General features: G+C 41.4%; 1 protein-coding gene across 5 annotated transcripts in view; it reads right to left on the minus strand.

Annotated features, from left to right (window-relative positions):
- LOC139759216 (late secretory pathway protein AVL9 homolog) overlaps nt 1–19,068 on the minus strand; it is a 141,147-nt gene that overhangs the window by 31,664 nt on the left and 90,415 nt on the right. The gene's annotated exons all lie outside the window — the stretch shown is intronic.

Below are 19,068 nucleotides of genomic sequence, written 5' to 3' on the forward strand. Positions count from 1 at the left end.
AGAAGGGGGCCAAGTGGGCATTTCCCTCAAAGGCTCAGACCTCTGTTCTTAACGCTACCTCGCTAACGCGGGAGATGGCGAATAGTATGAAAAAATTTTTTTTATATGCCTGTGGCATGAGAAGCATGCAGATTAGAAAGGGCAGTGAGTGGTGGGATGAAGAAGTAAGATTATTAGTGTAAGAGAAGAATGAGGCATTTGGACGAATTTTGCAGGGAAATAGTGCAAATGACTGGGAGATGTATAAAAGAAAGAGGAAGGAGGTCAAGAGATAGGTGCAAGAGGTGAAAAAGAGGGCAAATGAGAGTTGGGGTGAGAGAGTATCATTAAATTTTTAGGGAGAATAAAAAGAAGTTTTGAAAGGAGGTAAATATAGTGCATAAGACAAGAGAACAAATGGAAACATCGGTGAAGGGGGCTAATGGGGAGGTAATAACAAGTAGTGGTGATGTGAGAAGGAGATAGAGTGAGTATTTTGAAGGGTTGTTGAATGTGTTAGATGATAGAGTGGCAGATATAGGGTGTTTTGGTCGAGGTGGTGTGCAAAGTGGGAGGGTTAGGGAGAATGATTTGGTAAACAAAGAAGAGGTAGTGAAAGCTTTGCAGAAGATGAAAGCTGGCAAGGCGGCAGGTTTGGATGGTATTGCAGTGGTTTTTATTAAAAATGGGGGTGACTGTGTTGTTGTCTGGTTTGTAAGGATATGTATGGCTCATGTTGAAGTGCCTGAGGATCGGTGGAATGCATGCATAGTGCCATTGTACAAAGGCAAAGGAGATAAAGGTGAGTGCTCAAATTACAGGGGTGTAAGTTTGTTGAGTATTCCTGGGAAATTTTATGGGAGGGTACTGATTAAGAGGGTGAAGGCATGTACAGAATATCAGATTGGGGAAGGGCAGTGTGGTTTCATAAGTGGTAGAGGAGGGTACTGATTAAGAGGGTGAAGGCATGTACAGAACATCAGATTGGGGAAGAGCAGTGTGGTTTCAGAAGTGGTAGAGGATGTGTGGATCAGGTGTTTGCTTTGAAGAATGTATGTGAGAAATACTTGAAAAACAAATGGGTTTGCATGTAGCATTTATGGATCTGGAGAACGCATATGATAGAGATGCTCTGTGGAAGATATTAAGAATATATGGTGTGGAAGGCAAGTTCCTAGAAGCAGTGAAAAGTTTCTATCGAGGATGTAAGGCATGTGTACGAGTAGGAAGAGAGGAAAGTGATTGGTTCTCAGGGAATGTTGGTTTGTGGCAGGGGTGTGTGATGTCTCCATGGTTGTTTAATTTGTTTATGGATGGGGTTGTTAGGGAGGTGAATGCAAGAGTTTTGGAAAGAGGGACAAGTATGCTGTCTGTTGTGGATGAAAGGGCTTCGGAAGTGAGTCAGTTGTTGTTTGCTGATGATACAGCGCTGGTAGCTGATTCAGATGAGAAACTGCAGAAGCAGGTGACTGAGTTTGGTAAAGTGTGTGAAAGAAGAAAATTGAGAGTTAATGTGAATAAGAGCAAGGTTATTAGGTACAGTAGGGTTGAGGGACAAGTCAATTGGGACGTAAGTTTGAATGGAGAAAAACTGGAGGAAGTGAAATGTCTTAGATATCTGGGAGTGGATTTGGCGACAAATGGAACCATGGAAGCAGAAGTGAGTCACAGGGTCGGGGAGGGGGTGAAAGTTCCGGGGGCATTGAGAAAGGTGAGAACATTATCTCAGAAAGCTAAAATGGGTATGTTTGAAGGAACAGTGGTTCCAACAATGTAATACAGTTACGAGGTGTAGGCTACAGATAGGGCTGTGCGGAGGAGGGTGGATGTGTTGGAAATGAGATGTTTGAGTACAATATGTGGTGTGAGGTGGTCTGATCAAGTAAGGAGGAGAGCTTGACAAAGAAGATATATGTGTCAGAAGTGGAGGGAACTAGGACATCTGGGAGACCAAACTGGAGATGGATGGATGGAGTGGAAAAGATGTTGAGCAACTGGGGCCTTAACATGCAGGAGGGAGAAAGACATGCACAGAAAAGGATGAATTGGAACAATGTGGTATACTGGGATCAACATCCCATCAGTAGACTGAACCAAGGAATGTGAAACGTCCAGGATAATCCATGGAAAGTTCTGTGGGGCCTGGAAGTGGACAGGGAACTGCGGTTTCAGTGCATTACACACGACAGATCATGTATGAATGTGAGCACATATGGCCTTTTTTCATCTACTTCCTGGTGCTACCTCACTGACACAGGGGATGGTACTGCTGTTTCCTGTCAGGAAGAGTGGCGTCAGGAATGGATGATGGCGAGCAAGTATGAATATGTTCATGTGTATATATGTATATCTACGTGTATACACATATATGTATGTATGTATATATATGTACGTGTATATGTGTATATGTATATACATGTGTATGTGTCTTCCTTTGTCTGTTTCCTGGTACTATTTTGCTAATGCGGGAAACAGCAATTCAAGTATAATAATAAATATGTGTATTTGTAAATGTATATGCTGTTTCCTGCGGGGCAGGATGGTGCTCGCACTGGATGAAACCAAGCAAGTCTGAATATATGTGTATATATGTATATGTCTATGTATGTGATGTATATGCATGTATATGAGTGGATGGGTCTTTCTTCATCTGTTTCCTGGTGCTACCTCGCTGATGCAGGAAACAGCGATCAAATACATATAATAACAATAATAATCATTATTTATTCTTATTTTATTACACTTAATCACTGTCTCCTGCATCAGCGAGGTAGTGCAAGGAAACAGACGAGGAATGGCCCAACCCACCCACATACACATGTATATACATAAACGTCCACATGTGCACATATACATACACATACATTTCATCGTATACATACATATACATACACATATATACAAAATATGTATATTCATACTTGCTGCCTTCATCCATTCCTGTTGCCACCCCAATGCACATGAAATAGCATCCCCCCAGCAAGGTAGCACCAGGAAAAGACAAAAAAGGCCACATTCATTCACACTCAGTCTCTAGCTGTCATTTGTAATGCACCAAAACAACAGCTCCCTTTCCACATCCAGGCCCCATAGACCTTTCCATGGTTTACCCTAGATGCTTCACATGCCCTGGTTCAATCCACTGACAGCATGTCGACCCCGGTATACCACATCGTTTCAGTTCACTCTATTCCTTGCATGCCTTTCATCCTCCTGTATGTTCAGGCCCCAATTGCTCAAAATCTTTTTCACTCCATTCTTCCACCTCCAATTTGGTCTCCCGCTTCTCCTTCTTCCCTCTACCTCTGACACATATATCCTGTTTGTCAATCTCTCCTCACTCATTCTCTCCATGTGATCAAACCATTTCAACACACCCTCTTCTGCTCTCTCAACCATATTCTTTTTATTACCATACATCTCTCTTACCCTTTCATTACTTACTTAATCAAACCACCTCACGCCACATACTGTCCTCAAACATTTCATTTCCAACATTTTTGGAACCACAATTCCTTCAAACATAAGCATTTCTGCTCTCCAAGATAACGTTCTCGCCTTCCACAGATTCTTCAATGTTTCCCAGAACCTTTACCCCGTCCCCCACCCTGTGACTCACTTCACTTCCATGGTTCCATCTGCTGCAAAGTCCACTCCCAGATATCTAAAAAAACTTCACTTCCTCCAGTTTTTCTCCATTCAAACTTACCTCCCATTTAACTTGTCCCTTAACCCTGCTGGACCTAATAACATTGCTCTTAATCACACTTACTCTCAGCTTTCTTCTTTCACACACTTTACCAAACTCAGTCACCAACCTGTGGTGTGGTGTGGTTTGATCAAGTAAGTAAAGAAAGGGTAAGAGATATGTGTGGAAATAAAAAGAGGGTGCAAGAGAGAGCAGAAGAGGATGTATTGAAATGGTTTGGACATATGGAGAGAATGAGCAAGGAAAGATTGACAAAGTGGATATATGTGTCTGAGGTGGAGGGAACAAGGAGAAGCAAGAGACCAAATTGGAGGTGGAAGGATGGTGTGAAAAAGATTTTGAGCAATCAGGGCCTGAACATACAAGAGGGTCAAAGGCATGCAAGGAACAGAGTGAATCAGAACGATGTGGTATACCAGGGTCGATGTGCTGTCAATGGACTGAACCAGGGCATGTGAAGTGTCTGGGGTAAACCATGGAAGGGTTTGTGAGGCCTGGATGTGGATAGGGAGCTGTGGTTTCAGTGCATTACACATGACAGTCATTTCCCCAGTTAGTAAGGTAGAACCAGGAATAGATGAAGAAAGGCTGCATTTGCTCACATCCATTCTCTAGTTGTCATGAGTAATGCAATGAACCTGCAGCTGCCTATCCAAAATCAGGCCCCACAAATCTTAGATGGTTTACCCTGGCCATTTTACATGCCCTGGTTTAGTCTAATGTCAGAACAATGACCCCTGTATACCACATTGTTCCAATTTACTCTATGTCGTGAACTCCTTTCAATGTTTTGCGTATTCATGCCCTAATCACCCAAAATCTTTTTTGCTCCACCCTTCCATCTCAAATCTGGTCTATTCCTTCTTCACTTCTGACACATATTTCCTCTTTGTTAACAATTTCTGTACATCCTCCTCTGCTCTCTTAAACACACTCATCTAATTACCACACTTCTCTCTTAATCAAACCACCTCACATCACATATTGTCCTCAAATATTTAATATCCAACATATTCACCCTTGTCTGCACATCCTCATCTATAACCCATGTCTCCCATCCATGCTGGACTAATATATCTTCAAACATGCCATTTTATGCCACATCTCATCCTTCACAAGGCATTCACCACCTTCTCCCTTTTCAACAATTGCTAGGAGTCTCTCACAATTCATACTTCCACTTCCAAAACACCCTACATATGTCACCCTACCATCGAACATTTAGTAGCCCTTCATAATACTCTGGCTCCTCCTCACTTCTTTGCCTGTTACCATTTCCCTGTGCTCCTTTTACTAATGCTCCTATTTTTTGTTTCTTTCTCCTCACACTATTCACTCTTTTTTAAAAATTTTCTTGTTCTCTGTTAAGTTTACTGATAGTCTCTCATCCTACCTATCATATTTTCTCTCCTTCAGCCCATACAATTTTTTTTAACATTTACCTGTCTATTACACTCCTTCCCATAAAATAATCTTTTCTTTTTGAACTATCAGCTCAACTTCCACATACCACCACTCACTACCCTTACATTCCTACAGCCTACCTGCATGCCACACATTTCTCATGTACATGTAAATACTACTTCCTTAAATACCTCTCATTGCTCATCATTTTGCAAACTTTATCTGTGCTCAATATTTGCCATTCAACAATCAGTATTTTCTATCAACTCTTCACACAAGCCCCTTTTCTAAACTCAATCACTTTTAACACCCTCTTTCCACCCATATTATCTCCTCTTTTCCAAAAACCTATACCAATTTTCAACCTTGTCTCCCCTAGGAAGTGAACAGACATCCCACCAGTAGCTCCTCTTAACACACATCCAAAGGTTGCTCTTTAGCATGCTTATCAATCAATACATAATCAAATAATGGCTGCTCACCATTAGCCCCCCTCCTCCATGTATGCTTATGTATACATTGTTTCTTAGGGCAAGAATAGATATATTTGAAAGTATAGTAGTCCAAGTGATGTTGTATGGATATGAATCTTGAATCCTGAATTCAAGAGTGGGAAAGGATGTATTGAAAAAGTAATACCTGAGAACAATATGTAGTTTAAGGAGCTGTTTCTGTAAAGAATGACAATGAAAGAGAGAGATTTGGTAGAAAATGCATTCTACAGAGAGCTGACCAGGTTGTGCTGAAATGATATGGACACTTGTAAAGGATGGGTGAAGAGAGACTGAGAGAGAGGATGTGCATGGTAGAGATGTTGGGTGGGAGTAAGAGGGAAAGGAAGACCAAGGAAGAGATGGGAGGATGTAGTTAAAGGGGTCTTAGAAGTCATAGGGCCTGAACATTCATGAGGGTGAAAGACATAAATGGAATAAAACAAATTGGAGTGATGTGGTATACAGAGTAATGTGCTGTAAATGGGCTAAACTAGGGAATATTGATAGGTCAGGGGAAACCATGGATTAGTTGGTAGGGCTTCTGATAGTGGGCTCTGGTTTTTGAGCATGACAGCTACAGAGTGGAAGTGAGCAAACATAGCCTTAGTTCCCTCTGTTCCAAGCACTACCACATTAAATTGAGAAATGGTGACCAAGTTGGAAAAGTGTATGGGACTTTTACACTCATGTTACCCTGTCTCTTAACTCTATATTTGTGTTCCCTGTCTTATGTGTGTACCCCCTCCCCCCCTCCAGCATAGACGAGGTACTCATTTATTGGCCAGCTCCAAAGGAAGGATAATTGGCTGGTATTCGCTGTAGGCCACATGCCATACCCAAGATTTGAACCTGAACCTAGGCAGGCCTGTGCATGAATCATGGTCAGTGTGTGTGTGTGTGTGTGTGTGTGTGTGTGTGTGTGTGTGTGTGTGTGTGTGTGTGTGTGTGTGAGAGAGAGAGAAATAATAATAAATAATTCAAATAATCAACACAGTCTGTACAAGAAAACAGAATGAAAGATTAATATACAAAAGAAACATTAGAACAATCTTCAAATACCAACAAACAAGAGATTTGTTACTAAGGGACAGGATACTTTAATCCTATGTGCAAAACAAAATAAACAATGGTACATGAAACTGAATTTATAAAAATCTAGAAACCCAGTACCACTCTTATTCAAAATGTATGAAATAGTCAATGAGTCTGATAAAGTGACACTGCCAATATATCTTTAGAATTGTTTCAATCAATAACAAACATCAATTTGTAATTACAACAAAAAGATATTGCTAAAGTTAATGTAATATGATCCGATAAATTCCAATATGCTGTTTTTTGTTTCTAGCTTACCTACGTTGAACAATATCATGATTATGAATGCTATATTTTGTTGGCACATATAGTAATAATGATGCTCAAAACGGGATTAAAAGGGAAATACAGTTTAAAAAATCAATTGGTGATAAAACTGATGCTCAAAACTCTTGTAGTTTAGTTTATATGAAAATGAAGTCACACACATCGTTAAAAGTCCACTGTCCTATTCTAATAATTACCCTCATCTCAGCTCAACATGCCTGGTCAACCCTATTTGGAGGGCATGACTTTTATATTTGACTGTCATATGAAACTATACAACATTGTTGGAACCACTATTCCTTCAAACATACCCATTTTTGCTTTCCAAGATAATGTTCTCGACTTCCACACATTCTTCAAGGCTCCCAGAATTTTCGCCCCCTCCCCCACCCTATGATCCACTTCCGCTTCCATGGTTCCATCCGCTGCCAGATCCACTCCCACATATCTAAAACACTTCACTTCCTCCAGTTTTTCTCCATTCAAACTCACCTCCCAATTGACTTGACCCTCAACCCTACTGTACCTAATAACCTTGCTCTTATTCACATTTACTCTTAACTTTCTTCTTTCACACAATTTACCAAACTCAGTCACCAGCTTCTGCAGTTTCTCACATGAATCAGCCACCAGCGCTGTATCATCAGCGAACAACAACTGACTCACTTCCCAAGCTCTCTCATCCCCAACAGACTTCATACTTGCCCCTCTTTCCAAAACTCTTGCATTCACCTCCCTAACAACCCCATCCATAAACAAATTAAACAACCATGGAGACATCACACACCCCTGCCGCAAACCTACATTCACTGAGAACCAATCACTTTCCTCTCTTCCTACACGTACACATGCCTTACATCCTCGATAAAAACTTTTCACTGCTTCTAACAACTTGCCTCCCACACCATATATTCTTAATACCTTCCACAGAGCATCTCTATCAACTCTATCATATGCCCTCTCCAGATCCATAAATGCTACATACAAATCCATTTGCTTTTCTAAGTATTTCTCACATACATTCTTCAAAGCAAACACCTGATCCACACATCCTCTACCACTTCTGAAACCACACTGCTCTTCCCCAATCTGATGCTCTGTACATGCCTTCACCCTCTCAATCAATACCCTCCCATATAATTTACCAGGAATACTCAACAAACTTATACCTCTGTAATTTGAGCACTCACTCTTATCCCCTTTGCCTTTGTACAATGGCACTATGCACGCATTCCGCCAATCCTCAGGCACCTCACCATGAGTCATACATACATTAAATAACCTTACCAACCAGTCAACAATACAGTCACCCCCTTTTTTAATAAATTCCACTGCAATACCATCCAAACCTGCTGCCTTGCCGGCTTTCATCTTCCGCAAAGCTTTTACTACCTCTTCTCTGTTTACCAAATCATTTTCCCTAACCCTCTCACTTTGCACACCACCTCGACCAAAACACCCTATATCTGCCACTCTATCATCAAACACATTCAACAAACCTTCAAAATACTCACTCCATCTCCTTCTCACATCACATACAATGTTGTATGGTTGCGAGGCGTGGGCTATGGATAGAGTTGTGCGCAGGAGGATGGATGTGCTGGAAATGAGATGTTTGAGGACAATGTGTGGTGTGAGGTGGTTTGATCGAGTAAGTAACGTAAGGGTAAGAGAGATGTATGGAAATAAAAAGAGCGTGGTTGAGAGAGCAGAAGAGGGTGTTTTGAAATAGTTTGGGCACATGGAGAGAATGAGTGAGGAAAGATTGACCAAGAGGATATATGTGTCGGAGGTGGAGGGAATGAGGAGAAGAGGGAGACCAAATTGGAGGTGGAAAGATGGAGTGAAAAAGATTTTGTATGATTGGGGCCTGAACATGCAGGAGGGTGAAAGGAGGGCAAGGAATAGAGTGAATTGGAGCGATGTGGTATACCGGGGTTGACGTGCTGTCAGTGGATTGAATCAAGGCATGTGAAACGTCTGGGGTAAACCATGGAAAGCTGTGTAGGTATGTATATTTGCGTGTGTGGACGTATGTATATACATGTGTATGGGGGTGGGTTGGGCCATTTCTTTCGTCTGTTTCCTTGCGCTACCTTGCAAACGCGGGAGACCGAGAAAAAAAAAAAACTATACAGTTTTATTCTAAGCTATGTGGAAGAATATCTGTTAATTACAGAGGCATTCTAAACTCTTTATCACAATACCAAAATAAAACTTACCATTAATATTTCAACCCTTACAAAACCACAGTAGAAAGCCTATGTATCTATTTGTAATTGATCTTATGGAACATTGAAATAATCTATCTATACAAATAAAGAAAATTAACACACACCACAAACACAAACACAATGGACAAGTCTTTAAGAGATATAGGGATAGAACAATCTGAAGGCTTAACATAAAATTAAGTAAGATACTTGTAAGTAAGATACTTTATATTTGCGTGTGTGGACATATGTATATACATGTGTATGGGGGGGGCATTTCTTTCGTCTGTTTCCTTGCGCTACCTCGCAAACGCGGGAGACAGCGACAAAGTATAATAAAAAAAATAATAAATACTTGTAAATAGGGAAGTCAAGAAATACTTTAATAGTACAAGAGTGGTGAATGAATGGAACAGACTGAGGACATGGTCAAAGTAGACAGCATTCATACATTCAAGGGGTTGTATTGTAAAAGTGAACATTCAAGAGATGGGACCCCACAAGTGTAAACCCCCCACCCCTGGACCGTACAGTGCAAATAGGTATGAACACACAGACACGCACAAGTGTAAACCCCCACCCCTAGACCGTGCAGTGCAAATAGGTATGAACACAGACACACACGATTAAGGGCATAGTGATAGCAAAGAGCATAGATAAATTTAGGATGATGTATGAAAGAAAAGAATGTGCAAGAGAAAGGGTCCCATGAGTATAAAACTCCCTCCTGTATAATGCAAATACTGTAGTTATTATATACACACACTATACCACAAAGTAGCCTGATGAAAAAGCCAAACTTCCAGGCAGGAATAAGGGGGTAACTCCTTCAATAGACAGAAGACTATCTTAAGGAAAGGAAACAAAGGATGCACATCAGAAGAATGTTCTCAAATGGGTCAAATTGACCTGCAAAGTGATACAAGATTTTGTTCTGAGACCATAACTCTTCATCTATAAAAATGACTTGCCTGAAGGTATGGATTCCTAAATAAACAAGTTTGCAAATGATGGAAAGGTTATGAGGGAAGTGAAAAATCAGGAAGATTGCATAAGCTTTCAAGGAAACCAAAGCAGATCACAAAATTAGTCTGATTTATTTATCTATTATACTTTGTCACTGTCTCCTGCATTAGCAAGGTAGTGCAAGGAAACAGATGAAAGAATGGCCCAACCTACCCACATACACATGTATATACATACATGTCCACACATGCACATATACATACCTATACATCTCAACGTATACATATATAAACACACACATACATATACATATATACACATGTACATAATTCATACAGTCTTCCCTTATTCATTCCCATCGCCACCCTGCCACACATGAAATGACAACCCCCTCCCCCCGGATGTGCGTGAGGAAGCACTAGGAAAAGACAACAAAGGCCACATTTGTTCACACTCAGTCTCTAGCTGTCACGTATAATGCACTGAAACAATAGCTCCCTTTCCACATCCAGGCCCCACAAAACTTTCCATGGTTTACCCCAGACACCCTGGTTCAATCCATTGACAGCATGTTGACCCCGGTATACCACATCGTTCCAATTCACCCTATTCCTTGCACGCCTTTCACCCTCCTGCATGTTCAGGCCCCAATCACTCAAAATCTTTTTCACTCCATCCTTCCATCTGCAATTTGGTCTCCCACTTCTCATTCCCTCCACCTCTGACACATATCCTCTTTGTCAATCTTTCCTCACTCATTCTCTCCGTGTGACCAAACCATTTCAAAACACCCTCTTCTGCTCTCTCAACCACACTCTTTTTATTACCACACATCTCTCTTACCCTTTCATTACTTACTCGGTCAAACCACCTCACACCACATAATGTCCTCAAACATCTCATTTCCAGCACATCCATCCTCCTCCACACAACTCTATCTATAGCCTATGCCTCGCAACCATATAACATTTTCAGAGCCTCTATTCCTTCAAATATACCCATTTTTGCTTTTCAAGATAATGTTCTCCCCTTCCACACATTTTTCAATGCTCCCAGAACTTTCACCCCCTCCCTCACCCTAAGACTCACTTCAGCTTCCATGGTTCCATCCACTGCCAAATCCACTCCCAGAGAACTAAAACACTTTACTTCCTCCAATTTTTCTCCATTCAAACTTACCTCCCAATTGACTTGTCCCTCAACCCTACTGTACCTAATAACCTGATACATGGTTGATAAAATTCAACCCAAGGTAATGTACAGTAATGAGGATAGGCTAAAGTGGAAGAAAGCCTCAATTTGATTATTATCTAGCAAGAAAAAAGTTTCAGGATTCTGTGTACGAGATGGCCTTTGGAGTCAACACTGCCCCCAACTGATGCCAAAGTCCCACATTAGAAGAATAGTTAAGGATGCAAACTGCAAACTATCTGCTGACATTATTAGAATAGTTTTCAAACAAGTGGATCAAAAAATATTCACCAAACATTTCATATCCAACATATGGCCAAACCAGTTAGGTCACTACACCTGAAGAAGCACAAAGGGCTAACAGACAAGGTCTTGAGGAAAGCAACAAAAATGGTATCAGAATTAAGACATTTGATATATAGGGAAAGACTATAGGCTTTAAATATGCACACCTAGGAGGATAGGAGTGAAGGGTGACCTGATTACAACCTTTAAGTTTTCATAACAGAGTGATGATAATGACAGCAAACAGTTCTTTGAGATATGCAGTGATAGAGCAACCACAGGATATAACATGAAATTCAGCGAGAAACTTCTTAAAAAAAAGATGTTGGGTAGTACTTCTATATGAGTGATGGATGAATGAGATAAAATGTGTAAGGATATGGTTACTGCAGACAGCATACATAAATCAAATTATTTGTATGATAGTACAGACAGTTTAAGATGGTGCCCCAGGAGTGTAAAATTCCTTCCCTGTACAGTGCAAATAAGTAATTATACACACATTGAGATAACTACAAAAAAACTAACAAAATAAAAAGTCTTGACTCATACAAGGCCCATGATCTTGATGAATTTCACTACAAGTGATGAAGATTATTATTATACTCTGTCGTTGTCTCCCATGTTAGTGAGGTAGCACAAGGAAACAGACAAAAGAATGGCCCAACCCACCCACATACACGTCCACACACACACATATACATACCTATACATTTCAACATATACATATATATACATACCCAGACATATACATATATACACCTGTACATAATTCATTCTTGCCTTTATTCATTCCCATCACCAACCCGCCACACATGAAATGACAACCCCCTCCCCCACATGCACGTGATGTAGCGCTAGGAAGACAACAAAGGCCACATTCGTTCACACTCAGTCTCTAGCTGTCATGTATAATGCACTGAAACCACAGCTCCCTTTCCACATCCAGGCCCCACAGAACTTTCCATGGTTTACCCTAGACGCTTCACATGCCCTGGTTCAATCCACTGACAGCACGGTGACCCCGGTATACCACATTGTTCCAATTCACTCTAGTCCTTGCACACCTTTCACCCTCCTGCATGTTTAGGTCCCGATCACTCAAAATCTTTTTCACTCCATCTTTCCAACTCCAATTCGGTCTCCCACTTCACCTCGTTCCCTCCACCTCTGACACACATATCCTATTGGTCAATCTTTCCTCACTCATTCTCTCCATGTGCCCAAACCATTTCAAAACACCCTCTTCTGCTCTTTCAACCACACATTTTTATTACCAACATCTCTCTTACCCTATCATTACTTACTCAATCAAACCATCTCACACCACATATTGTCCTCAAACATCTCATTTCCAGCACATCCACCCTCCTCCGCACAACTCTATCCATGGCCCACGCCTCGCAACCATATAACATTGTTGGAACCACTATTCCTTAAAACATACCCACTTTTGCTTTCTGAGATAATGTTCTCGACTTCCACACATTCTTCAATGCTCTCAGAACTTTCGCCCCCTCCCCTACCCTATGATTCACTTCCGCTTCCATGGTTCCATCCACTGCCAAATCCACTCCCAGATATCTAAAACACTTTACTTCCTCCAGTTTTTCTCCATTCAAACTTACCTCCTAATTGACTTGTCCCTCAACCCTACTGTACCTAATAACCTTGCTCTTATTCACATTTACTCTTAACTTTCTTCTCTCACACACTTTACCAAACTCAGTCACCAGCTTCTGCAGTTTCTCACATGAATCAGCCACCAGCGCTGTATCATCAGCAACAACAACTGACTGACTTTCCAAGCTCTCTCATCCCCAACAGACTTCATACTTGCCCCTCTTTCCAAAACCCTTGCATTCACCTCCCTAACAACCCCATCCATAAACAAATTAAACAACCATGGAGACATCACACACCCCTTCGGCAAATCTACATTCAATGAGAACCAATCACTTTCCTCTCTTCCTACACGTACACATGCCTTACATCCTCAATAAAAACTTTTCACTGCTTCTAACAGCTTGCCTCCCACACCATATATTCTTAGTACCTTCCACAGAGCATCTCTATCAACTCTATCATATGCCTTCTCCAGATCCATAAATGCCACATACAAATCCATTTGCTTTTCTAAGTATTTCTCACATACATTCTTCAAAGCAAACACCTGATCCACACATCTGATGCTCTGTACATGCCTTCACCCTCTCAATCAATACCCTCCCATATAATTTCCCAGGAATACTCAACAAACTTATACCTTTGTAATTTGGGCACTCACTTTAATCCCCTTTGCCTTTGTACAATGACACTATGCAAGCATTCAGCCAATCCTCAGGCACCTCACCATGAGACATACATACATTACATAATCTTACCAACCAGTCAACAATACAGTCACCCCCTTTATTGATAAATTCTACTGCAATATCATGCAAACCCGCAGACTTGCTGACTTTCATCTTCCGCAAAGCTTTTACTGCCTCTTATCTGTTTACCAAATCATCCTCCCTTCCCTAACCCTCTCACTTTGCATGCCAGCTCGACCAAAACACCCTATATCTGCCACTCTATCATCAAACACATTCAACAAACCTTCAAAATACTCACTCCATCTCCTTCTCACAACACCATTACTTGTTATCACCTCCCCATCAGCCCTCTTCACTGAAGTTCCCATTTGTTCCCTTGTCTTACACACTTTGTTTACCTCCTTCCAAAACATCTTTTTATTCTCCCTAAAATTTAATGATACTCTCTCACCCCAACTCTCATTTGCCCTCTTTTTCACCTTTTGCACCTTTCTCTTGACCTCCTGCCTTTTTCTTTTATACATCTCCCACTCATCTGCATTATTTCCCTGCAAAAATCATCCAAATGCCTCTCTCTTCTCTTTCACTAGTAATCTAACTTCTTCCCACCACTCACTACCCTTTCTAATCTGCCCACCTCCCACGCTTCTCATGCCACAAGCATCTTTTGCGCAAGCCATCCCTGCTTCCCTAAATACATCCCATTCCTCCTCCACTCCCCTTACGTCCTTAGTTCTCACCTTTTTCCATTCTGTAATCAGTCTCTCCTGGTACTTCCTCACACAAGTCTCCTCCCCAAGCTCACTTACTCTCACCACTCTTTTCACCCTAACATTCTCTCTTCTCTTCTGAAAACCCATACAAATCTTCACCTAAGCCTCCACAAGATAATGATCAGACATCCCTCCCGGTACACCTCTCATCACATTAACATCCAAAAGTCTCTCTTTTGCATGCCTATCAATTAACACGTAATCAAATAACGCTCTCTGGCCATCTCTCCTACTTACATACATATACTTATGTATATCTCTCTTTTTAAACCAGGTATTCACAATCAACAGTCCTTTTTCAGCACATAAATCTACAAGCTCTTCACCATTTCCATTTACAACACTGAACACCCCATGTACACCAATTATTTCCTCAACTGCCACATTACTCACCTTTGCATTCAAATCACCCATCACTATAACCTGGTCTCTTGCATCAAAACTACTAACACACTCACTCAGATGCTCCCAAAACACTTGCCTCTCATGATCTTTCTTCTCATGCCCAGGTGCATATGCACCAATAATCACCCATCTCTCTCTATCAACTTTCAGTTTTACCCATATCAATCTATAGTTTACTTTCTTACACTCTATCACATACTCCCACCACTCCTGTTTCAGGAGTAGTGCTACTCCTTCCCTTGCTCTTGTCCTCTCACTAATCCCTGATTTTACTCCCAGGACATTCCCAAACCACTCTTCCCCTTTACCCTTGAGCTTCGTTTCACTCAGAGCCAAAACATCCAGGTCCCTTTCCTCAAACATACTACCTATCTCTCCTTTTTTTTCATCTTGGTTACATCTACACACATTTAGACACACCAATCTGAGCCTTTGAGGAGGATGAGCACTCCCCATGTGACTCCTTCTTCTGTTTCCCCTTTTAGAAAGGTAAAATACAAGGAGGGAAGGGTTTCCAGCCCCCCCCACTCCCGTCCCTTTTAGTCGCCTTCTACGACATGTGAGGAATGCGTGGGAAGTATTCTTTCTCCCCTATCCCCTATATATATACATATATATATATATATATATATATATATATATATATATATATATATATATATATATATATATATATATATATGTATTTCTTTTCTTTCTTTCATACTATTCGCCATCTCCCCCATAAGTGAGGATGCGTTAAGAACAGAGGACTGGACCTTTGAGGGAATATCCTCACCTGGCCCCCTTCTCTGTCCCTTTTTTTGGAGAATTAAAAAAACCGAGAGGGGAGGATTTCCAGCCCCCAGCTCCCTTCCCTTTTAGTCGCCCTCTACGACACGCAGGGAATACGTGGGAAGCATTCTTTCTCCCCTATCCCCAGGGATGATAACATATATATATATATATATATATATATATATATATATATATATATATATATATATATAAGTTAAGATTAAATGTGAATAAGAGCAAGGTTATTAGGTACAGTAGGGTTGAGGGTCAAGTCAATTGGGAGGTAAGTTTGAATGGAGAAAAACTGGAGGAAGTAAAGTGTTTTAGATATCTGGGAGTGGATCTGGCAGCGGATGGAACCATGGAAGCGGAAGTGAATCATAGGGTGGGGGAGGGGGCGAAAATCCTGGGGAGCCTTGAAGAATGTGTGGAAGTCGAGAACATTATCTCGGAAAGCAAAAATGGGTATGTTTGAAGGAATAGTGGTTCCAACAATGTTGTACGGTTGCGAAGCGTGGGCTATGGATAGAGTTGTGCGCAGGAGGGTGGATGTGCTGGAAATGAGATGTTTGAGGACAATGTGTGGTGTGAGGTGGTTTGATCGAGTAAGTAATGTAAGGGTAAGAGAGATGTGTGGAAATAAAAAGAGCGTGGTTGAGAGAGCAGAAGAGGGTGTTTTGAAATGGTTTGGGCACATGGAGGGAATGAGTGAGGAAAGATTGACCAAGAGGATATATGTGTCGGAGGTGGAGGGAACGAGGAGAAGTGGGAGACCAAGTTGGAGGTGGAAAGATGGAGTGAAAAAGATTTTGTGTGATCAGGGCCTGAACATGCAGGAGGGTGAAAGGAGGGCAAGGAATAGAGTGAATTGGATCGATGTGGTATACTGGGGTTGACGTGCTGTCAGTGGATTGAATCAAGAGAGGAAAGTGATTGGTTCTCAGTGAATGTAGGTTTGCGGCAGGGGTGTGTGATGTCTCCATGGTTGTTTAATTGTTTTATGGATGGGGTTGTTAGGGAGGTGAATGCAAGAGTTTTGGAAAGAGGGGCAAGTATGAAGTCTGTTGTGAATGAGAGAGCTTGGGAAGTGAGTCAGTTGTTGTTCGCTGATGATACAGCGCTGGTGGCTGATTCATGTGAGAAACTGCAGAAGCTGGTGACTGAGTTTGGTAAAGTGTGTGAAAGAAGAAAGTTAAGAGTAAATGTGAATAAAAGCAAGGTTATTAGGTACAGTAGGGTTGAGGGTCAAGTCAATTGGGAGGTACGTTTGAATGGAGAAAAACTGGAGGAAGTAAAGTGTTTTAGATATCTGGGAGTGGATCTGGCAGAGGATGGAACCATGGAAGCGGAAGTGGATCATAGGGTGGGGGAGGGGGCAAAAATCCTGGGAGCCTTGAAGAATGTGTGGAAGTCGAGAACATTATCTCGGAAAGCAAAAACGGGTATGTTTGAAGGAATAGTGGTTCCAACAACGTTGTATGGTTGCGAGGCGTGGACTATTGATAGAGTTGTGCGCAGGAGGATGGATGTGCTGGAAATGAGATGTTTGAGGACAATGTGTGGTGTGAGGTGGGTTGATCAAGTAAGTAACGTAAGGGTAAGAGAGATGTGTGGAAATAAAAAGAGCATGGTCGAGAAAGCAGAAGAGGGTGTTTTGAAATGGTTTGGGCACATGGAGAGAATGAGTGAGGAAAGATTGACCAAGGGGATATATGTGTCAGAGGTGGAGAGAACGAGGAGAAGTGGGAGACCAAATTGGAGGTGGAAAGATGGAGTGAAAAAGATTTTGTGTGATCGGGGCCTGAACATGCAGGAGGGTGAAAGGCGGGCAAGGAATAGAGTGAATTGGATCGATGTGGTATACCGGGGTTGACGTGCTGTCAGTGGATTGAATCAAGGCTTGTGAAGCGTCTGGGGTAAACCATGGAAAGCTGTGTAGGTATGTATATTTGCGTGTGTGGGCGTATGTATATACATGTGTATGGGGGGGGGTTGGGCCATTTCTTTCGTCTGTTTCCTTGCGCTACCTCGCAAACGCGGGAGACAGCGACAAAGTATAATAAAATATAATAATATATATATATATATATATATATATATATATATATATATATATATATATATATATATATATATATATTATCCCTGGGGATAGGGGAGCAAGAATACTTCCCACGTATTCCCTGCGTGTCGTAGAAGGCGACTAAAAGGGGAGGGAGCGGGGGGCTGGAAATCCTCCCCTCTCGTTTTTTTTTTTTAATTTTCCAAAAGAAGGAACAGAGAATTGGGCCAGGTGAGGGTAGTCCCTCAAAGGCTCAGTCCTCTGTTCTTAACGCTACCTCGCTAATGCGGGAAATGGCGAATAGTTTGAAAGAAAGAAAGATATATATATATATATATATATATATATATATATATATATATATATATATATATATATATATATATATATATAATGCTCTGTGGAAGGTATTAAGAATATATAGTGTGGGAGGCAAGTTGTTAGAAGCAGTGAAAAGTTTTTATCGAGGATGTAAGGGATGTGTACGTGTAGGAAGAGAGGAAAGTGATTGGTTCTCAGTGAATGTGGGTTTGCGGCAGGGGTGTGTGATGTCTCCATGGTTGTTTAATTTGTTTATGGATGGGGTTGTTAGGGAGGTGAATGCAAGAGTTTTGGAAAGAGGGGTAAGTATGAAGTCTGTTGGGGATGAGAGAGCTTGGGAAGTGAGTCAGTTGTTGTTCGCTGATGATACAGCGCTGGTGGCTGATTCATGTGAGAAACTGCAGAAGCTGGTGACTGAGTTTGGTAAAGTGTGTGAAAGAAGAAAGTTAAGAGTAAATGTGAATAAGAGCAAGGTTATTAGGTACAGTAGGGTTGAGGGTCAATTCAATTGGGAGATGAGTTTGAATGGAGAAAAACTGGAGGAAGTGAAGTGTTTTAGATATCTGGGAGTGGATCTGGCAGCGGATGGAACCATGGAAGCGGAAGTGGATCATAGGGTGGGGGAGGGGGCGAAAATTCTGGGAGCCTTGAAGAATGTGTGGAAGTCGAGAACATTATCTCGCAAAGCAAAAATGGGTATGTTTGAAGGAATAGTGGTTCCAACAATGTTGTATGGTTGCGAGGCGTGGACTATGGATAGAGTTGTGCGCAGGAGGATGGATGTGCTGGAAATGGGATGTTTGAGGACA

This window comes from Panulirus ornatus, chromosome 32 (genome assembly GCF_036320965.1).
Source record: "Panulirus ornatus isolate Po-2019 chromosome 32, ASM3632096v1, whole genome shotgun sequence".
Taxonomy (NCBI): Eukaryota; Metazoa; Arthropoda; class Malacostraca; order Decapoda; family Palinuridae; genus Panulirus; species Panulirus ornatus.